Here is an 18,713-nt window from a genome sequence, read left to right on the forward strand (position 1 = left end):
TTATGCTGTCAAAGAGTGGCTGGAGCTTCTTAGCCAGCACCGGAGCAATGAGACTTGAGTGTCAACCCCAACGGGAGCCAGAGCATATTGCTGAGCACAGGCAGCACTGCCACACTGGTGTCACTGTAGGCAACCCTCCAGCTGCTCCGTGGTCTACAGCAGAACAAGAGTTTTCCTTGCGTGTGTGAAGCACACCCCATATAGTAATGTGGAGACCAATTACGTTGGTGAAAACGCTGCCACTAAACACAAGCCACCACTATGGCAAGGAGAAAGGAAGCATGGGAGGTAAAAGAGCAGGGCCCTGGCATGGAGAGCTCAGCAGTAAAGCCACAAGGATATGGGAGAGCAGGGCACAGCGAGAGGAGAGACAGGACTCATTCCTGCATGTTCTGCCAGAGATCCCTAGATGCTAGATGCTCTTGTCTCTTAACCCCCATGAGAGGGGCACGGTGGTAGAGAAAGAGGACACCGCCAGTGTCGGTTGGGGTTGGGAAAGGGCTGCCAAGGGCATGTGAGGCTGGCTTTCATTTTGGCTATTTCTGCGTGAGGGCCTTTGCTAGGCCATTTTATTCTTTTCGACCTAGCCTGTGTTTACTGTGAGACAGCAGTTGAGGCAAGTGGGGAGGCACAGACTGGCAGTATAGGCGGGGCTGTAGAGGGCAGCCAAGCGAAACTGAGTCCATAAGCACCATTCCTGGCTGGCCTGTACCGAGTGGAAGCCATAGCTGGCGGGTTTGGATTTGATGCTTTCTCAGGCGAGGTTGAGGGTTTTGTTGTAGGAGAAATGCAGAGTGCCGGTACTTGTAGGGCTCTTAGAGGGCTGCCAAGGCAGTGTGAGTGCCAGCAAGAGATTTGAGTCCTTGCTTCTATGGCGTGGAAGTCACTGCTGCAGGTTTTTCCTTTTGAATCAGGGCTGTGTCTGGGCTGCAGAGTGGCACAGAGGGGGCAGGGCACAGTGTTGGTGGGGCTGTGAGGAGCTTGCCAATTTATTCCTGATTTCGGTGACAGTTTTGGTGACCCAGATGGGACACTGCTTTTGAATCTCGATGGTTCTGTGGGATCACGGGACCTCCAGTCGGCACCGAGGGATTCTCGGGGAGAACCTCTGATCCCCGGACCGAAGAATTCTGAGGAAGTCCCCTGGAAAGGTATTAAGGCGTTTTTTAAGGGATTGAAGGAATGTGGGTTCGAGTCCCACTAGCCTGCTCGTAAGGTATGGTGAAAGCTATGCCGAGTAGGGCTGAAAGGGACCTCTGGAAAGGGTGAGGGTATGAGACCCTCACGAGTAACGCCTGCTTATAAGTCATGGTGAAAGCCTCGCAAGATTGGGCTAGGGGCCCAGGAAGGGAGGTTGGGATTTCTGGCAGGGGGCCGGAATCCAACAGGGGTTGGGGTCCCTCTGGCTAGTGCCTGGGTTAGTGCACAGTCACAACCACTAGTCTTGGGAAGATGGGTATACTTCGGAGTAAGAAACCCATCCCACAGAAAACACCTTTGGGATGTATTTTAGGACATTGGAAAGATCTGGGAGGTGATCCTCTGACTCGGAAGCAATTAATTGAATATTGCAATCATTGGTGGCCAATGTGTAAGTTGGACAGTGGGGAGAAATGGCCAGAAGATGGGACATTTCAATATAACACCATCTTGCAATTAATGTTGTTTTGTAAGAAGGAAGGTAAATGGGAAGAAATGGCATATGTTGATCTGGGGGTTTTTTTACGCTATGCAATCATCCAGAATGGCAGAGACAGTGCGGAATATACCCACATGATTCTATGATAATGATTGTGAAAAAGGGAAAATGCGATGAGAACTTGAAAGGGGGTTGTTCTACTTGTAATACTAAAGAGAATTGCTGGAAAAGTGGAGCCAAGGAGGAAGATATTGAATTAATGGTTGTTCCTCACCGAAGGTGGGAAAGGGGAAGAGCGGTTCAAAATTTGGAGGATGATAATCCTCCTGATTCTCCCAAGGAAGGGACAGTAGGGGGATTTAGCCCCATTTCAGGAAGAACACGCAGAAGGAGGGGGCAAGTAAGACCAACTTCCCTCCAAGCCCCTCTCCGAGAGGAACGATGGTCGAGTAGTGGTGAAAGTTCCTTTCTCAGTTACTGATTTAAGATCATGGAAAGACAACTGGTAGAAAATACACAAATTTGGATCCAGAAAACCCAGAAGCAGTGCTACAATTGGCCGCTATATTTATGGGACAATCGGTCCCAGACATTAGAAAGAAACTTCAGAAATTGGAAGGGCCTGAGATTTGGGAAAAATGCTTGAAATTACCTGTGCTGTATATAATAATAAGAGAGAAAAAGAGGTGAGGCAAGCCCGAAGGGATGGAAAATTATTAGCGATTTTAACAGAAAATAATAGAAGAGGTAGAGGAAGAGTACGGGGAATAAACATTGGAGAAAGGAGGAAAGTAAAGCCCCGATTAGCGGAAGACCAATGTGCTGTTTGCAAGGAGCGTGGGCACTGGAAAAGAGAATGTCCTAAGGCAGGAGAACTAGATCCGGCTCTCCGGGCAATTGAATTAATGACTCTGGATGAAGAACTATGAAGGGGACCGGGGGAATCAACCCTAGCTGAACCTCTGGTTACATTGAAGCTAGGGAATGAAGAAATAGAATTTCTGGTAGATACAGGAGCTACTTACTCAGGATTGAATACATGTAAAGGGAAATTTAGTCACAAATCAGTAGATGTTGTTGGTGCGACAGGGCAAAAGAAAATTGGCCATTTTTAGAACCATTGAAGTTTAACTTGGGAAAACCATGGGTAACTCACCTGTTTTTGTATATGTCTGACGGTCCACTGCCTTTGTTGGGAGGAGGTTTACTGAGTAAATTGGACGCACAAATAACTTTTCAAGATGGAGAGATGGAATTATTAATACCACAATCAAAAGCCATAGAGGCAAGAGTGTGTATGTTACAGGATTCCTACGAGAAAGAACAAATACCAGAAGAAGTGGAAAATGCAGTTATTCCTTTGGTCTGGGCGAGTGGAATTCCGGGACGATCTAAATTGGCAGAGCCGGTAACAGTGATTCTAAAACCTGGAGCCAAGCCGGTAAGACAAAAATAATATCCTAGTAAGTGGGAAGCTCAAAAAGGATTAGAGGGGTTGATGACAAACTTTTTAGAATATGGACTACTGGTAGAATGTGAATCAGAATATAATACTCCCATATTACCAGTAAGGAAATCCGGAGGCCAGGAATATCGATTAGTTCAGGATTTAAGGGCTATAAATCAGATAGTCCAAGATATACACCCAGTAGTGGCTAATCTATACACTCTACTGACTTCCTTAAAAGAAGAGTGTAAGTGGTTTACTGTACTAGATTTGAAGGATGCCTTCTTTTGAATACCAAGCCAAAGCATACTTGCTTTTGAATGGGAGAGTCCCGCCACAGGACGAAAGACACAATTAACATGGACTGTACTTCCACAAGGATTCAAAAATAGCCCTACGATATTTGGGAACCAATTGGCAAAGGAATTAGAGATATGGAAGAAACAGAACCAAGGGGGAGGCACATTGTTGCAGTATGTGGATGATATTCTGGTAGCGGCAGAAAGTAAAGAAGAATGTTTTGAAATTACTATCAGTCTACTAAGTTTTTAGGCCAAGGAGGATATAGAGCCTCCAGAGACCAAGCTCAGATAGGAGAAGAAGCAGTGATTTATTTGGGATTTGAAATATCTCAAGGACAAAGACGATTAGGAAATGAAAGGAAGGAAGCTATTTGTCGAATTCCTGAACCTAGTAGCCCGAAGGAGCTGAGAGCTTTTCTGGGAATGATTGGGTGGTGCTGACCTTGGATTTTGAACTATGGACTGTATGTAAAACCACTATATGAGGCTTTAAAGGAATCTAAGGATCGGTATCTGCCTTGGACACCTGAATGTCAGAAATCATTCAAAGAACGGAAAAGGGCATTAATGATGGCTCCTGCTCTGGGATTACCTGATGTGACCAAAGCTTTTGAGTTGTTTGCACATGAAAGGCAACATCTGGCTCTTGGAGTGTTGACACAACGGCTAGGATCCCGGAAGCGACCAGTGGGGTGCTTCTCTAACCAACTTGACAACGTGAGTAAAGGATGGCCAGGATGTTTATGTGCTGTAGCAGCAACGGTATCGCTGAACCAAGAAGCTCGAAAATTGACTATGGGTCAAAAGACAGTGGCGTATGCACCACATATGGTAGTAACTGTTCTAGAGAAAAAGGGGGGTCATTGGCTATCCCCCAGCAGAATGCTGAAATATCAGGTTGTCCTATTGTAACAAGGTGATGTGGAATTGAAAACCCCATTGATTGTTAATCCAGCAATATTCTTATCAACAGAGAATCCAACAGGAAATTTAGAACATGATTGCCTGTTAACTATTGAGCAAGTCTTTTCCAGTAGACTGGACTTGAAAGATGAACCTCTGGAAAACCCTGATCTGGAGTTATTTACAGATGGAAGCATTTTTTTGCAAGAAGGAAAACGAAAGGCCGGATATGCTGTCGTCACCACCTCCAAGGTAACGGAGTCAGGGACACTACCTATAAATACCTCAGCCCAGAAAGCAGAATTGGTGGCATTAAGGCGGGCTCTGCAAATAGCAGAAGGAAAAGGGGTAAATATTTGGACTGATTCTAAATATGCATTTGGTGTGATCCATGCTCATGGAGCCATCTGGAAAGGAAGAGGACTACTGTCAGCCCAAGGAACATCAATAAAGTATAAAGAAGAAATTCTCCAACTCCTGGAAGATGCGCAGAAACCAGAGGAAGTGGCGGTAATGCATTGTAAAGCTCATCAATTTGGTCAGACGACTGTAAATATAGGTAATGGACTGGCAGACAAAGCTGCAAAAGAGGCAGCAGAACAGGGTATCCTTGCACTGGTACCAGTAGAACAAACAAAATTTCAACATTTAAAACCAAAATACAATAAATTGGATGAGCAGTTAGCAGAACAATTAAAAGCATCACAAAGTGTAGAAGGATGGTGGGTAACGCCAGAGAAACAGGTGATACTAACCCCTCAAGTTATGCTACAACTTGCAAAGGAGAAACGTGAGCAAACACACTGGGGAGTAGATGCTATGGTTTCGAGTTTAAAAACATCTGTAGTATGTGTAGGAATGACAGGAATAGTCAAATCAATAATAGCTAAGTGTCCAATCTGCCTTAAAAATAATCCCGTGAGCCAAAGGAGACCACCTTTAGGAGTAACAAAACAAGGAAATTCTCCCGGAGATTATTGGCAAATTGATTTTTCTGAGTTACCCAGACAAAATGGATATAGGTACCTGTTAGCGTTAATTGATACATTTTCTGGATGGCTAGAGGCTTTCCCTTGCCGCACCAACAAAGCTAGGGAAGCAGTTAAGATATTATTGAAGGAAATAATACCACGATTTGGACTGCCAATGGGAATGTCCTCTGATAGATGACCACATTTTGTGGCAGAAGTAGTTCCACAAATCAGTAAAATTTTGGGCATAAAACAGGACCTACATACCCCCTGGAGACCACAATCGAGTGGAAAAATTGAGAGAATGAATCAAACATTAAAAAGACAAATAAGTAAGATTTGCCAGGAAACATCTTTAAAATGGCCACAGGCTTTACCATTAGCTCTCTTGAGAATCAGGATCCAACCAAGATCAAGAGACGGTATAAGTCCATATGGAGTCCTGTATGGTAAACTGTACCAGACTCCTTTAGTCCCCGGGGATATAAAGGTAGCTGGGGAAAATTATTTGGAAGTGTATCTAATTTCTTTAGGAAAAGTCCTTGGAGCACTTTGGAGATATATTGTGCTGACTAGGTCACTTGCCTTGGATACGCCTGTACATCAGTATCAGCCAGGTGATCTTGTACATACAAGAACTTGGAACTCTGAACCACTGCAGGAAAAGTGGAAGGGACCATTCCAGGTACTGTTAACAACTTATACTGCAATCAAGGTGGGAGGAGTGGAACCATGGATACACTACACCCGAGTGAAGCAAGCCCCGTCATGGAAGGTCATTAGTAGGGATTCAGAGACTGCAAAGTTGACTTTAAAACGTGTTTAAGAAACTATCATTGGAAGATATGGAAAAATGGGTTTTGATTTGGAAACTGATGATGTTGGGAGCATTGTTTGGGGTAACAATAGACCAGTTGGACGGGAAAGTTGAAGGCGAAGTAGGACAACTAATACACATCCCAAAAAGAACGCCAGAGGAGAACTTAATGATAGGATTGATAAAAGAATTTGCAAATTTACAAAATGTAACCCAAATAATCGCATGTCTTCCAATTCCAAGAGCAGTAGGTGAATCAGTTCCATGGGGAGTACTGACAACAGGTTTAAGCAACAAGGGATTTAATAATGAGAACATGAGTTGTGAACAAGTTCCAAAACAGGTATGGTGGGAACAATTAAAACTCCAACAAAAGCGAAAATATACTCTGAGCAAAGAGGACTGCGATAGGTTGGGAACAAAGGAGTCCAATAAATACACACCGGTGGCTACATTACAAAATCCAGCACCGGGAGGAACATGTGACTGTAAAGAATTAACTAAAAAGAATGTTAGTCAAGTGATCATGGAATGAAAATGTGGAAAAACCAATCAGACTAACCAAGGATCAGAGGTTATATGGGATTCAGTGTGGTCTATGACCATTTTCTCTCAGTTTCAAAATATGGCCAATGCTTCACGGTGTTTTACCTGGGACGGAACAGTCTTTACAGTTTTCCATTGGTCAATGAGAAGAGAAGCACATCCAGGGAAAAGAAAGACCTAGTACCCTGGTGGAATTGTAAAAAGCTATATAATTGCAGTACAATTGATAGAGCAGTTCCAGAAGTCCCTCCCTTAGCAGCTGCACTGAAATATGGGTGTTGGTGTAGAGGACTTAAGAATGATTTAAATTTGACTGATGTATACAAAATTAGAAGGGGATCAGTATTTAGTTGTAGGAAATCTACAGTTCAGAGCCCAGGACAACTGCCAGTTTGGGCAATGAGCGATGGAACGTGGACCACCCATTTATCAATGGATGGGAAAGTAAAACAAATTACTTTGGTATGCCAACATTATGTCCAACCTGGAAGAAAGCTCCTTTTAAAGGAGATTCTGAAAATTTAAAGTTAATACGGACAAAAAGATCACAAATTGATGATGATGATTGGAATGAGCCTTCGACAGGAGTAAAACTTGGATGGGCCTTAGAATCCTTTTTGAGTCCCTTGTCAACTTGCAGGAATAGGGCTTGGTTGTGTAAGTTGACAGGTCAAGTGGAAAGATTAGCCAGTATAACAAGGAAAGCATTTAAAGAGCTAAATTTACAGTTACAAGCCACTTTGAAGATGACCCTACAAAACAGGATGGCTCTAGATATGCTCTTACTAAAAGAACATGGAGTTTGTGGATACCTGAGGGATAGGATAGACCATTGTTGCATACATATCCGGAATGTTACCCAGGATGTTGAACATATTTTAGATCTATTAGAAAAAATAGAAAAAGATACTCAAGGAATACAGTCAGATATGCAAGAAAATTGGTTGGATAAAATTTCTAGTGGATTAGGATGGAATTTGAGTTCTTGGGTGAAGTCTCTAATTGGTACTGTGTTATTATTATTATTAATAATATCTTTGGGAATATTATGCATTTATTGTTTGAAAAGGGAATTTACAAAAAGAGCTGCCATTGATCGCAGAATTACACTTGCAATGGCTGCAAAACCACATCAAAACCTAAATGGTTTAACTGATGGTGCTCCCGCCATCATACAGTGATTTAATATTAATGAGAAATTTGATTTGTGATGGAAGTATGGAAAGGGAAATTATTTCAGAACTTCCAAAAGGGGGAAATGTAACCAAGGTGATGGGGGAATCAAACAGTAACTAGAAAATAGGTTAGTAATAAGTTGTAAAGATGTAACTATAGGCACAGGTTATGCACCAGCAATGCTGCTCAAGAGCCCATTTAACCCTTTCCATCCTGATTTAATTATCAAGGAATTAAGGTGTAACATTGTGATCATAGTACTATGTTTTGTTTTAATAATGAGTAGCTAGGAAGAAGGAACAACTTGGTCAGTTCTACCTAGACAATGGTTCAATGAAATGTAATTTTGTTGTCTTGAAACAAAAGACTGTAGAATGAATAATTACTTATTGGACCGAGAGCTCGTGAAGGTCTATTTAGTGTTGCCAAGTTTAAATGAACTTGGAGGGAAAGGAAATTCTGGCAGGGGGAGATCGCGACCACCGACTCCGAGACCACCCACTCAAGAAACCCTCCGACCCAAAAGATCAAGGAAGTAAATTCTTAGAAACTTATAGTGAGCATGCGTAGTCATTTACATGTTAGGCGAAGAATTTTTAACCAATCACTGTATAGGGGATAATGAATATGTATTTGTGTATCTATAAAAGAATGTTTCTTACACAGATTGAACGAACACAATTTGGGAAAGCTATTGCCCGTGTCCCCGGTGCCGTGAATAAAGAATGCCTGCCTTTTAACACTACATTGGTGTTACGAGGTTTATTCCCGATTTCGGTGACATTATTATTGTTGTTAACACTGTTGTTTCCTTCTCTCTCTCCGTCTTATTAAAGTCTTTTTATCTCAACCCATGAGTTTCTTCCCAATTTTCTCCCCCATCCCGCTGGGGGAGGGACAGTGAGCGAGCGGCTGCGTGGTGCTCAGTTGCCAGCTGGGGCTAAGCCATGACAGGCAGAAAGGGGCATCCATGGGGCACAGCCTCTCCCAGGGGCCGCTCATGACTCTGCTGTTCTCAGATGTGGCCAGCTAGCACGGCGATACTGAGGGCAGCAATGGGCTGCTTTGGCACAGGGCTGTGGTCCGGGGACTGCAAGGAACAATGTCCCCCGCAGAGCATGGTGACTGGGCTGGGAGGCATCGGTTGGGCACAGGCAGGGACCTGGGCCACAGGCACACCCTGCAGCCCTACTGAACAGGCCACAAGACTCGCTTGCCAGCCTTATGCTGTCAAAGAGTGGCTGGAGCTTCTTAGCCAGCACCGGAGCAATGAGACTTGAGTGTCAACCCCAACGGGAGCCAGAGCATATTGCTGAGCACAGGCAGCACTGCCACACTGGTGTCACTGTAGGCAACCCTCCAGCTGCTCTGTGGTCTACAGCAGAACAAGAGTTTTCCTTGCGTGTGTGAAGCACACCCCATATAGTAATGTAGTGACCAACTACATTGGTGAAAACACTGCCACTAAACACAAGCCACCACTATGGCAAGGAGAAAGGAAGCATGGGAGGTAAAAGAGCAGGGCCCTGGCATGGAGAGCTCAGCAGTAAAGCCACAAGGATATGGGAGAGCAGGGCACAGCGAGAGGAGAGACAGGACTCATTCCTGCATGTTCTGCCTGAGATCCCTAGATACTAGATGCTCTTGTCTCTTAACCCCCATGAGAGGGGCACGGTGGTAGAGAAAGAGGACACCGCCAGTGTCGGTTGGGGCTGGGAAAGGGCTGCCAAGGACATGTGAGGCTGGCTTTCATTTTGGCCATTTCTGCGTGAGGGACTTTGCTAGGCCATTTTATTCTTTTCACCTAGCCTGTGTTTAGAGTGAGACAGCAGTTGAGGCAAGTGATGAGGGACTTTGCTAGGCCATTTTATTCTTTTCACCTAGCCTGTGTTTAGAGTGAGACAGCAGTTGAGGCAAGTGATGAGGCACAGACTGGCAGTATAGGCGGGGCTGTAGAGGGCAGCCAAGCGAAACTGAGTCCATAAGCACCATTCCTGGCTGGCCTGTACCGAGTGGAAGCCATAGCTGGCGGGTTTGGATTTGATGCTTTCTCAGGCGAGGTTGAGGGTTTTGTTGTAGAAGAAATGCAGAGTGCCGGTACCTGTAGGGCTCTTAGGGGGCTGCCAAGGCAGTGTGAGTGCCAGCAAGAGATTTGAGTCCTTGCTTCTATGGCGTGGAAGTCATTGCTGCAGGTTTTTCCTTTTGAATCAGGGCTGTGGCTGGGCTGCAGAGTGGCACAGAAGGGGCAGGGGCACAGTGTTGGTGGGGCTGTGAGAAGCTTGCCAAGGAAAATGGAGAGTCCCAGACAGCATTGAGGCCTGTCTTGTCCTGCGTGGAAGCCATAGCTGGTGGCTGTGGGTTTGTTTGTCACTCAGGTGAGGTAGAAGGGGGGGTGGTGTAGAGGAAGCATAGAGCCATGCTCTTGGTGGGGCTCTTCAGGGACCGTGAAGGGAAGTTTACGAGTACAAAGAGGTTTTGTTCCTGGCTTGCTGAGTGCTTAGAGAAGCAGCTGTTTGCTGTCTGCTGTGAAGCTTCCCTGTGGGGCAGGGTAGGCAGGTAGATGAGTGTAGCAGTGAGGTCGTAGAGGAAGCGCAGAGCCCTGGTGTTGGTAGGCCTCTTCAGGGACTGCCATGGAACGCTTCCAGGCAGCCAGCGCTTTCCTTCCTGGCACTCCCATTGTGTGAGATACCAAGGTGGTACTTCTGCATATTGGAGCACGGCTCGTAGGAATGTGAGGTGCGTGGTGGTAGAGTAAGAGCAGACCCCTAGTGTTGGTGGGGCAGTGAAAGGGCTGCCAAGGGGAATACGAGGGCTGTCTTTCAGTTTGAGCATTTCTGCTTGAGAGCCTTGTCTTGTCCATATTTTGGGTTGAGACGACAGTTGAGGCAGCAGAAGTGAAACAGCTCTATTGGTGTGTCTGTAGAGGGGTAGCCGTGTGTTCCATTAAGAGGCAGAGCAATTTTTCAGAAAGTTAACCCCCTTGTGTTCCAGTCAATCCCTAGGTATCAGAGGGACTGGGGGCAGCTGAGCTTAGGTTCTGAGTGATGCCCAAAGTCAGCGTTAGTTGTCCGGTCGCGCCCATCACCTCCGTTGGACTATCATGGGCCCGGATGCACTACTAACATCACACTACCTGCTCAATCAGACACTCCTGAATTAATACGGCCACACTCAAAATGTACGGTCACATTCAGGGACAACCCGCTCGGCTGAGTCAATCAATGGTGCGATTTATTGAAGCAACAGATGGACAAATTCTCTTAGATTGCCAGTGATAAATTCACTGTCTGCAAAGCTTGCGCAATAAATTGAATACGGCCAGGTTACACATGCGTGGAGTAATAAAGCAACTCCATAGAGATTCCTAAAGTTCCCGGGGATTCAGTAGGGATAGCGGAGTGTTTGAATCTTACCCAAAGGCATCGCAATGAGGGGGGGCAAGAGAGGATCAGCCCATCGGCAGATCCTAAAGGTCAGGATTGATGGTATCTTGGCTGACATACAGCTCTTTTCAAACCGTTTTATGGTGTTTTACTTTGCAGGTGGAGCTTGAGTGACTCTAGTCATATATACCTTTATCATGATTGCGCCAAAATGGTCTTGCTTTGTGTTTAAAGGCACAGACTGGGAAAAATTCAGTGCGCGAGCTTGTTGAGGGGTGGTTGCACTTTGGGAGGTCGGTAACTTTTGAGATGGGTGTGCGTTTTGGTATGATAATGATATTATAATAAGCAAACATTCCGAGTACAGCATTTCATCAAAAGTCGACAGACTGTTGACCCAAGGCGTCGAATGTGCAGCTTATTCATGTACGGTGTGTACCTTTAGATTCCTTTGTTCACAGAGCGTGGCCACGATGTCTCCACTCCGCGCCACTCTCCACGCGATTTGTCACAGAGTCAGCACACCAAGTTTCCCTGAAGTTGCCAACATCTGGGGTTGCCTAGGGAATTGCCATGGTACAGACTCATTGCACATTGGCTTCGTTCAACCCTGTTTCAATGCTGTTCTTAGAGCGTGACTATAAGTTTAATTTCTAAGTTGCCCCCAACAATTATTCCACAGGGGATGCCAAGGAACGTTTCCAGGCAGCCAGAGCTTTCCTTCCTGGCACCCCCATTGTATGAGATGCCTGGGTGGTACTTCTGCATTTTGGAGCACGGCTCGTCGGAATGTGAGGGACATGGTGGTAGAGCAAGAGCAGTCCGCCGGTGGTGGTGGGGCTGTGAATGGGCTGCGAAGGTGGTCTGAGGGGTGGCTTTAATTTTGGGCATTTCTGTGTGAGAGTCCTCCGTTTTCCGTTTTTCTCTTTTTGAGAGAGCCTGTGTTTAGTGTGAGCTAGGAGAAAAAGTGCGGAGTAGTAGTATTGGTGGGTCTGCAGAGGGGCAGCCAAGGAAAACTGAGAGCCGTAAACAGCATTCCTGGCTGGCTTGTGCAGAGTGGAAGCCATAGCTGGCAGCTTTGGATGTGATGGTTTCTCAGGCGAGGCGGAGGGTTTTGTTGTAGAAGAAATGCAAAGTGCCGGTACCTGTAGGGCTCTTAGGGGGCTGCCAAGGCAGTGTGAGTGCCAGCAAGAGATTTGAGTCCTTGCTTCTATGGCGTGGAAGTCAGTGCTGCAGGTTTTTCCTTTTGAATCAGGGCTGTGGCTGGGCTGCAGAGTGGCACAGAAGGGGCAGGGGCACAGTGTTGGTGGGGCTGTGAGAAGCTTGCCCAGGAAAATGGAGAGCCGCATACAGCGTTGAGTCCTGTCTTGCTTTGTGTGGAAGCCATAGCTGGTGGCTGTGGGTTTGTTTGTTGCTCAGTTGAGGTGGAAGGATAGCGGGTAGAGGAAGCGCAGAGCCGTGCCCTTGGTGGGGCTCTTCAGGAACCGCGAAGGGAAGTTTATGACTACAGAGAGGTTTTATTTCTGGTCTGCTGTCTGTGGGAGAATGAAGTGGCCGCTGTCTCCACTGAAGCTACAGCATGGGGCAGGGTGAGCAGTGTAGCAGTGATGTCGCAGAGGAAGCACAGAGCCCTGGTGTTGGTAGGCTTCTTCAGGGGCTGCCAAGGAACGCTTTCAGGCAACCAGAGCTTTCCTTCCTGGCACCCCCATCGTGTGAGATGCCTGGGTGGTAATTCTGTGTTTTGGAACAGGGCTCGTAGGAATGTGAGGGGCATGGTGGCACAACAAGAGCAGTCCCCCCGTGTTGGCGGGGCTGTGAAGGGGCTGCGAAGGTGGTCTGAGTGGCGGCTTTCATTTTGGGCATTTCTGCATCAGAGTCTTCTGTTTTCCGTTTTCCTCTTTTTGAGAGAGTCTGCGCGTAGCGTGAGCTAGGAGAAGAAGTGCGGAGTAGCAGTGTTGGTGGGTCTGCAGAGGGGCAGCCAAGGTAAACTGAGAGCCCTCTGCAGCATACTTGCCTGGCTTGTCCACAGTGGAAGCCACAGATGGCAGCTTTGGATTTGATTGTGTCGTGGTTTAGCCCCAGCCAGCAACTAAGCCCCACACAGCCGCTCACTCACTCCCCCACAGTGGCATGGGGGAGAGAATCGGAAGAGTAAAAGTGAGGAAACTCATGGTTTGAGATAAAGACAGTTTAATAAGTAAAGCAAAAGCCGCGCATGCAAACAAAGCAAGACAAAGAATTCATTCACTACTCCCCATGGGCAGGCAGGTGTTGAGCCCTCTCAAGGGAAGCAGGGCTCCGTCACACGTAATGGTTTCTTGGGAAGACAGATGCTATAACTCCGAACGTCCCTCCACCTCTTCCTTCTTCTTCGTCCCAGCTTTATATACTGAGCGTGACGTTGTATGGTATGGAATATGTCCTTGGCCAACCTGGCTCAGCTGTCCCAGCTGTGTCCCCTCCCAACTTCCTGTGCATCCCCAGCCTGCTCGCTGGCAGGCTAGCACGAGCAGCTGGACTGTCCTTGACTACTTAGCAACAACTCAAAACATCAGCACCTTATCAACTTTTTCTCATCCCAAACCCAAAACATAGCCTCACGCTAGCTTCTGTGAAGCAAATTAACTCTACCCTGGCTGAAACCAGGACATTATCCACCCCTTATTCCATAGCATTTATGTTATGCTCAGGTACCACACTATCCAATACGATCTCATTAACCACCACCCCCCTTCCCATCCTTTAATATAATACACAGATTATCATCCCCTTAGTCCATAGGCCTCCCTCAAAAAATACCTGTGAAATGTCCACTGAGTTCATGTAGTCCATGACTTTGGGCTCCATCCCTTATGGTGGTCACTCAGGACAGGCAAGGTGGAGTGCTGCATGGAATTACTGGGCACCAAAGCCAGCTCAGGTCAGGTCACTGCTGCAGTTGCACTGCTTCTTGTAAGGCTTGTCCTCCATTCGTTCAGCTAGTTCCTGCTATAGTTGTTCCTGTAACAGCCAACTCAAATCACGGGTTTCAACAGTTTAAAGGTCTTTCCATTACAATCTCCACCCCTGGGTCCTTTGTACTGGACCATAGGGTTTAACATTGCAATGAACTCCTCCCCTTGCCCCTGCTCCAGCTTGTACTTATCCCAGACTGCAGTCCCTTCCATGAGCCACAGTCTCTCCAGGGGTTTATCTGCTGTGGCATACACTCATCCACAGTTGCAGTCACTTCAAGGTGCACCTGCTTCAAAACGGCCACCTCCATGGGCCAGTCCCTCCAGGAATACACCGGCACTGTTGAGGGCTTCTCCATGGCCACACACTTTGAGGTGCTCCAAGCATGACCTCATGCACAACCAATAATGCTTCAAGGTGCACCTGCTGCAACATACTTATCCACAGCCACAGACGCTTCGAGATGTACCTTCTTCAGCGTGGACTTACCCGTGTGCCACAATCCCATCAGAGTTATACCTGCTGCGGCACAGACACAACCATGGCCACAGATGCTTCGAGATATACCTGTTCTGGCATGGGCTTACGCACGGCCACAGATGCTTCGGCGTGTCCTGCTCCCACATGAACTCATCCACAGGTCAAAGTCCCTCAGACTCGAGTCCACACTGGACTTCCAGCCTGTCCAGTACAGCAGCACAGAAACAGCAACGATGCAGCGGCTATCTGCTAGCCCAGGCCCAAGGTCATTGCTGTTATCAAAATATTCCCAGGCACAGCAGGGTCAGACGATCAGCAGTACAGCAGCATGGCGGCAGCAGCGAAAGCAAAAAGCAGCCATTAACGAGCACTGGACCCTAATATATGCAAGGAAGGCAAACCCATGGCAAGCACAGGGGCCTGGCAATTAATGGCTAAACAGCAATAACAGCCATAAATTCTATCTTAATACATTCCAATCAAACCTGTCATTATCTCAAAACCTTCCTGCCCCACGTTGGGCGCCAAAAAGGACTGTCGTGTTTTAGCCCCAGCCAGCAACTAAGCCCCACACAGCCGCTCACTCACTCCCCCACAGTGGCACGGGGGAGAGAACTGGAAGAGTAAAAGTGAGGAAACTCATGGTTTGAGATAAAGACAGTTTAATAAGTAAAGCAAAAGCCACGCATACAAGCAAAGCAAGACAAAGAATTCATTCACTACTCCCCATGGGCAGGCAGGTGTTCAGCCCTCTCCAGGGAAGCAGGGCTCCGTCACGCGTAATGGTTTCTTGGGAAGACAGATGCTATAACTCCGAACGTCCCTCCACCCCTTCCTTCTTCTTCATCCCAGCTTTATATACTGAGCGTGACGTTGTATGGTATGGAATATGTCCTTGGCCAACCTGGGTCAGCTGTCCCAGCTGTGTCCCCTCCCAACTTCCTGTGCATCCCCAGCCTGCTCGCTGGCAGGCTAGCACGAGCAGCTGGACTGTCCTTGACTACTTAGCAACAACTCAAAACATCAGCACCTTATCAACATTTTCTCATCCCAAACCCAAAACATAGCCTCACGCTAGCTTCTATGAAGAAAATTAACTCTACCCTGGCTGAAACCAGGACAGATGGTGTCTCAGGTGAGGTTGAAGGTTTTGCGGCAGAAGAAATGCAGAGCGCCGGTACTTGTAGGGCTCTTAGGGGGCTGCCAAGGCAGTGTGAGTGCCAGCAAGTGATTTGAGTCCTTGCTTCTATGGCGTGGAAGACATTGCTGCAGGTTTTTGCATTTGAATCAGGGCTGTGGCTGGGCTGTGGAGCGGCACAGAAGGGGCAGGGGCACAGTGTTGGTGGGGCTGAGCAGCTTACCCAGGAAAATGGAGTGCCTCAAACAGCATGGAGGCTTGTCTTATTTTGCATGTAAGCCATAGCTGGTGGCTGTGGGTTTGTTTCTTGCTCAGTTGAGGTGGAAGGGTAGCAGGTAGAGGAAGCGCAGAGCCATGCTCCTTTGTTGGGGCTCTTCAGGGACTGCAAAGGGAAGATTTCGACCCGAGCGAGGTTTCATTCCTGGCTTTGATGAGTGTGGGAGGAGCAGCTGTCTGCTGTCTGCTGTGAAGCTAGCCTGTGTGGCAGGGTGGGCAGGTAGGTGAGTGTAGCAGTGAGGTCGTAGAGGAAGCGCAGAGCCCTGTTGTCGGTCGGTCTCTTCAGGGGCTGCCAAGGAACACTTCCAGGCAGCCAGCGCTTTCCTTCCTGGCACCGCCATTGTGTGAGATGCCTATGTGGTACTTCTGCATTTTGGAGCAGGGCTCGTCGGAATGTGAGGGGCATGGTTGTAGAGCAAGAGCAGACCCTCGGTTGGTGGGGCTGTGAAAGGGCTGCCAAGGGGAATAGGAGGGCTGTCTTTCAGTTAGGGCATTTCTGCGTGAGAGCCTTGTCTTGTCGGTTTTTCTCTTTTTGACGGAGTGCGTGTTTAGAGTGAGACGGCAGTTGAGGCAGCATCAGAAGTAGAGCGGAGTAGTCCTGTTGGTGGGTCTGTGAGAGGGGCAGCCAAGGAAAACTGAGAGCTCTCTGCAGCATTCCTGCCTGGCTTGTCCGGAGTGGAAGCAATAGCTGGCAGCTTTGGATTTGATGGTGTCTCAGGCGAGGCTGAGGGTTTTGTGGTAGAAGAAATGCACAGTGCTGGTACCTGTAGGGCTTTTAGGGGGCTTCCAAGGCCGTGTGAGTGCCAGCAAGCGATTTCAGTCCTTGCTTCTATGGCGGGGACGTAATTTCTGTGGGTTTTTCCTTTTGAATCAGGGCTGTGGCTGGGCTGCGGAGTGGCACAGAACGGGCAGGGGCACAGTGTTGGTTGGGCTGTGAGAAGCTTGCCCAGGAAAATGGAGAGCCCCAAACTGCAGGAGAAGGATGGACCTCACGACTCTATGAGAGTTATATTCCAATGCCTTTTATTGTCTTGTCTGACTCCAATAGATATCATAATTTTTGCTTAGGCACTGCGCACACACTCATGATTGGTTACAGCTTGTTACACACATTATTGCAATTGGCTATATACAAAGTATCACGCGCTGTCCATGTGCCTCTCACACAGTCAGGTTTCGCTGCTTGCAGGTGTTCCTGCACTCCTTTGCTGCTTCTTAGTTGTTTACCACAGCTCCTTCTCCTCAAGGCTGAGCCGTGCAGATAATCCATCTGTTTACCAGCTTCTCAATGCCACAGCTTGTTCTCCATAGGGTCGAGCCGTGCAGATTAACGCCACAGCTCCTTCTCCTTAAGGTCGAGCCATGCAGAGTGATCCCAACATCTCCCCCTTTTTTTGTTTATCTATAAACAAACCTGATGGATCGTTCGCAACCCGAGGACTGTGAGGGAGATGGACCATCTGTACATTCTTGTATCGTCCTGTGCCGCGAACTCAGCCCAGCAGTCGGTAGGTGCCAGCTTTACGTGGGTGTCCCCACGGAGGCAACGGTGGCCTTGCCGTATACCGGCCCACTGCCCTTTGGGAAATCCTGGTATTTATCCATTTCCCGAGGAACGAGTTTCGACACACGTGGCCAGCGAGTGTCGGAACACGCCTCGGTTGTCACCTTTTAACACGGGGAGCCTATAGCGTATGCGCCCGCTGGCCAGATGTGCTGCACGCGCCACAGCCATCACTGCTGCACGCGCCACAGCCATCCCGTCTATTGGTTCGTAGGCTTTGTTCACACGGCATATTACCATAATCCAGCAGTCACATATCAACTATGCTTAAGTCAACAGCAGAATGTTACAAGGCAAACAATTCTAGCTGTACTACTCCTAGCAATAGAAACTACTCCTAGTGATGGAAAAAGTGTTTGTATAAAGCTATGAAAACCAGTATTATATCTTACCAAAGGATTTGTAGTTATAGAGCACTTTGCCTTAAAAGCTTTCCATGTTCGTCTAATGATACTGCTAATTTCAGTGTGATTAATTATTTGCAAATTAGGAACTAGGACGCCCATGGTACAGTCCCCTGACCAGTTCCCGGGCAGCTGTTTCCCAGCCAACTGATCTCCACGCAGCCACCATAACCCTTCTGGTAGACTGAAAAAGGATTGCCTGGGGAGGAAAGAGACAGACAGAAGGTGTCTTGTCCTGTTGGATTTGCTAATGTTACCCATACATTTTCTTTTGGCTGAGGTGGCATCCAGATTGCGATGACACCTGATAGTGTCAAGATGTGTCCGACGACGACGATGGTGACTCTTTCGCCTATGGTTTTACCCATGTTGCGGGTACGCACGAGTTCCAGAATCTGTAATGACACAAGCATAACCTCGTCCTCAGGTTAGCAGTTGAAAAGGTCCTTCCCACATATTCTTTTGCAAATTTTTAACTTTTACTTGCACATTTTGTGTTAACTCAAACAGACTTCCTGTCATTCCTTTTCCATGTTTTATTATGGGAGGTACTGTTTCTCCTTCTGCTAGACGCAAATAATTTAACACATATAAGGCTTTATTCAAACGTTCTTGGGGTGGTGTGGTAGCCTCTCCCCCTTTTTGTTTTTGCAATAAGCACTTCAGGGAATGATTCATGTGTTCAACAATAGCTTGTCCAGTTGGGGAATGC

Source organism: Phaethon aethereus (assembly GCF_964289735.1).
Source record: "Phaethon aethereus genome assembly, chromosome: Z".
Lineage (NCBI taxonomy): Eukaryota > Metazoa > Chordata > Aves > Phaethontiformes > Phaethontidae > Phaethon > Phaethon aethereus.